The 4,733-nt window shown below is 37.5% G+C and overlaps 1 long non-coding RNA gene across 1 annotated transcript in view; it reads left to right on the forward strand.

Annotated features, from left to right (window-relative positions):
- LOC102474835 (uncharacterized) overlaps positions 1–2,591 on the forward strand; it is a 57,203-nt gene extending 54,612 nt beyond the window's left edge. Inside the window, exon 4 of the long non-coding RNA XR_001369771.1 lies at positions 2,520–2,591. This is a non-coding gene — a long non-coding RNA (uncharacterized LOC102474835). The remainder of the gene's footprint in view (positions 1–2,519) is intronic.
- The last annotated feature ends 2,142 nt before the right edge of the window (positions 2,592–4,733 follow it).

Consider the following 4,733-nt stretch of genomic DNA (forward strand, 5'->3'; position numbering starts at 1 on the left):
TCAGTAAAATTAAATGCAGACACACAGAAATAAGAGTTCAAAAACTAAGAAAATGGGCAACTTAATTGAAGGAACAATGTCTGGAGATGAATATTATATCCCAGAACTCAATCTGGAAGATCAAACCTCAACAGAAACAGAAGAAAGATTAAGTACATGAGACTGAACCGATGATACAACATTCTGTGACTTGACTAAAATATTGCTGCTTTTCTTCTAAGCTTTGTTGTCCGGTTTTAAAGAATTTTTGTCCTGTCTTGAGCTGTCTATAGGTTCATGTACCTACTATTTGAACAGAATACTAACCTGTTTCTAGGCTTTAAGTTTCAAGGAAATATCGTTACCAGGTCAAAACCGCTGTTCTTGAAATTACCAGCTGAACTTGCTATTGAAAGTAGTTAGATTACTTACGATATTTTGTGATCAACAAAATGTTGGGAGAAAAGGAATTGCAGACAACTGTATATAGCAGAGACAGTGTAACAAGAGAGTGGGAAAGGGCAGAGGGTCAAACATGGGGTAAAAAACATAATACATATGCATATATATGAGAGTAGAAATGGAATATTATTGATGATAACATGCACGATTAAGCCACTATACAGTTTATTCTAGATGGGAAACCACTTTTAGTATGTTGTAATGATGCTCAGGGAGTGAATGTTAAGTAATTAAAAAAAAAATTTTCAGGGGAAAAAAAAAGAGAATAGTAAAATTGTTATCATAATTAAAAAATGCATATTTTATGACTGTAGTAAGCTATATAAACCCAGCTAGGTACTACTTTATAGTATGTTCATTCTACTCACTGAAGTTTATGCCTAAAGTCAGACTTGGGTTCATGTATAGGTATATATCAGCTGCACTTGCTATTGGAAATATTTAGACTACTTAAGTTCATTAGCAAATCAATTAAATGGGGGAGAAAGGCATAGGAAGTAACCATGGATACCAGAGACAATGTGGGAGGAGGGTGGGACATGGCAGAGGGTGAGGGATAGGGAATCAAGGATGGCAAAAAAAAAAATAAAAGGTATGCATATTCATTGGGCAATGTGGCCTTTAAAATCTGTTACTCCAATAATGAATGTATTTCAGAGAGAAGAATCTGGCTGAAAGTCAAGATGTACCAAAGTGTTGTTATTTCCTAACCATTCAACCTCCTGCTGCTTGACTTTCTAAACTCACTTTAAAATTTACATAATAGAGAAAATTATAACTTCGGACAACACACATTTTTTTCAGTGACATACAGTGAAATGCCAGAGTACAAGGACAGGCTTTGCAGAGGGACCCCACATAGCACCTCAGCTCCGTTACCTTTACTTTCTTCTTTTGCAAACCACTGTGTATACACCTGCCAGAGCAATTTTTACTACATCACTTTCTGCCCCCAAAATTGTCAGGGTTCTTCTGTTTGTACCTGAAGCACAGTCAGACTGTTCAAGTCTTTGATAGTCTTTTCTGAAGACCAAGTTCCAGGAACAAAGCAAGAGTTTATTATCAGGACTTGTGAACTCACAACTCAGAACCAGCTGGGGAGTAGAAAGTGACTATGTTGAAATCCTTAGAATTAAGTTGAAGAGAGTTTAAACATCTCAGGAGTGACCTTAGAGATTCGTAGCAGCTAACCATAAATAAGAGAATAAAGAAAATAAAATGATTCTTTTTTCTTTTCTTTTCTTTTTTTTTTTTTGGAGAGGTTTTCGCTATAGGGCCTGTATGCTCGCCAGAAAGAGATATAGAAAGTGAGAAATCACCCCCCAGGGGGGATGGCAACGCTGCAATCCCTTCTCCTCCATTCTCCTCTTGGGATCTTAAGCAGGCACGCACGCACATGCACCTGGCATGGGTTTAAGACACTGGATTGGGACTGGAACCGCAATGGACTATGTGGGAGTCTAGCGACATAGCCCTTATGCTAACTGCTGGTCCCCAAAATAAAATGATTCTTAATGAAGACCTAATAACCTCTAAAGCAGAATTAATCAGTAAACAGTTCCATATTCATTGGGTAATGAACTGGTCTTAATACACATTTCTTGATTCTCTACCATTTTAGGCAATTCCTAATCCTACATTAGTCCAAAGCGGGACGTTCTTTTATGGTGTTTAGAATCTTTGATTATTTTGGTCAAATACTAGAAGAACAAGTTAATTTAATTTATGTATAGCTAGATTATGACCCACATTATTATGTGAGGATATACTATAGCATAACTTCACTTTTAAGGAAATTCTTTTCAAAAAACTGTAAATGTACCCCATAGAAAGTAGGGGATGGGGTTTATATGCTTTTTTTCCCTCTATTTTTCTTGTGAAATAAAGGTTTAAACCTAGGAAGTTTTCAACCCAGACAGAAAGAATTAAATTCAGAAACAAATTACTTCTCTGAACTTAAAATGCCAGTCTCATTAATTCCAATAATATGTTTTTAACTTTCACAAAAATTCAGATATTTGGTGCTCACATTGCAACACCACACAGTATTATAGAAATTCCTATAATTTTTTTTTCAGCTTATAGGTCTGCAGGAGACAATGGCAATGATGACAAGGAGGAAAAAGTTAATAATAAAAATGATGAAATAATAACATCAGTTACTATTTTTTGAAGAATATATAAATTACGTCAGGTAAAATTTATTTATCATTGTATTTCACATCAACAACTATGTCATCTAGGAATTATTATTTCTTTTTAAGGATGAAGAAGTAAGTTCAAGGGATGTAGATCATTTCTTTAGCTTCAGTGGCAAGCAACTAGAAGTTGCTTTGCAAACTTAGGTCCAAGCCTATGAAGTGACATTTCTGTTACTTGGCATAAGAAAGGAGGCATTGTTTCTTCCATAAAGAACTAAAATTTCCATCATGCATTGACTCCACTTGGCTTATTTCCCACATGAATACTTGAGAACTTATTCATATATATGTCTATAGTTCCAGTGGAGAACACCTAGACATAATCATAGAAAACACCATGCTTGGATATGTGTTAGAAACACACCTGGCAGGAACCAGCTAGCAGGAATCTGACTTGTTTCTATCATGGATGGAACCCCACAGACCGTTTGTACTTACTGTATGAAAGAAGTGGAGAACCAACCTGCAGTTTGAGGTGATAACAGATGTTAGGAGTCAGATACCAGATTCCAGGTATATTCATGCCCCATGTCCATTGCATTAACCATCATGACAGAAACAAACAACCAAACCAACACTCAAACAGCTCTTAAGATAAGTAGGAGTCTGAGAAAATTCTTATAATTCTTATAGCTTCTAACTATTGTGGAAGGGCACACTTTGGTAGTCCCCTGCAGAGAGATTGAAGAAATAAGTTATATCCTGCAGCATGCAGGAAGTCAAGAATTTCCTTTGTGACTCCACAGAGGAGTCAATAACATTTTATGGTGATAGAGTGATCCTTTTAAAGTCATATGCTTATCTGGAAGCATGACTAAATACACATCTTCTTTTTCTTAATGCAGACTTGCTATGGACTGAATCTCATCCCATACAATGTGGTGGTATTTGGTGGTATGTGGTGGTATTATCTCCCATACAATGGGAGATAATAAGGCTTAAATGAAGTTGTGAAGAAGGGACCCTCATGATGGCATTAGACCTCTTACAAAAGCAAATACCAGAGAGTGTGTTTTCCCTGTCTCTAGCAGAAGAGGCCATAGGGAGAAGGTGGCTATCTCGAAGCCAGGAAGAGGGCTCTATCCAGAAATCAGCCCACTCCTTGATCTTGGAGTTTCCAACCTCCAGAACTGAGATAAAGCAAATTTCTGCTACTTAAACCACCCAGTTTGTGAAATTTTTTATGGCAGTCCAAGTTGACCTAAATAAGGATTCTTTTCCTGTGCTCACAGTCTGGCAGTGTGGAAATTGAGAAACTTCACACTGAGAAAAGGACTCAGAAGGCAACATTTCTAATGCCTTTCTGTTTGCCATCTGCTATAGTTGGAATATGTGCCCTCCAAAATTTAAGTATTGCCAATGTGACAGTAAATACAGGTGAGTCCTTTAAGAAGTGATTTGGCTGTGAGGGTTGCTTCCCCATGATTGGGATCATGATCCTCTTTTTAAAAGAATCTCCATGGAGGCCAGCAGGTGGTGTAGTGGTTAAGGTGCTGGACTCCCATGTGGCTGACCACAGTTTGAGCCCCAGATCTGGCAGCTTGAAACTCATGCCAGGTATGTGTACTTGTGTGTCCAAATCCCTGGAGGAGAAGGGACTATGGCATGGTAATCCTTTTCTGGAGGGTGATTTCCTGCCTTCCCTCTCACTTTCTCTCTCTTGTCTCTTCATGAGCACTCACAACCTTTGTAATAAACCTAAAAAAAATTAAATAAATAAAAAAAGATTGCTAAAAAAAAGTTTCAAAAGAGGCTTCATGTAGCTTAGCTGGTTTATCTTCTTGTCAGCATGTAAGGACACTAGCCACAGGAGCCATCTTGGAAGCATGGAGTCATCTTCACCAGACAACTGAACATGTTGGTCCATGATCTTCAATTTCCTAGCCTCCAAAGCTGTGAGAAATTAAATGTATTTTCTTCATAAATTACTCAGTCTCTGATATTTTATTATAAGCACTAAGACAACAGTCCTCACCCCATTTCATTCTCCTTGATCTCATTCTCTTCCTTCCTTTACTTGAAGGGCCTATCTCCACAATTTTTAACTGCAGTGCAGTTTGCCAGAGTGCAAAGGTTCCTCAAACTCTTTCC

The sequence above is a fragment of the Tupaia chinensis genome, unplaced genomic scaffold (genome assembly GCF_000334495.1).
Source record: "Tupaia chinensis unplaced genomic scaffold, TupChi_1.0 Scaffold146289_1, whole genome shotgun sequence".
Taxonomy (NCBI): domain Eukaryota; kingdom Metazoa; phylum Chordata; class Mammalia; order Scandentia; family Tupaiidae; genus Tupaia; species Tupaia belangeri.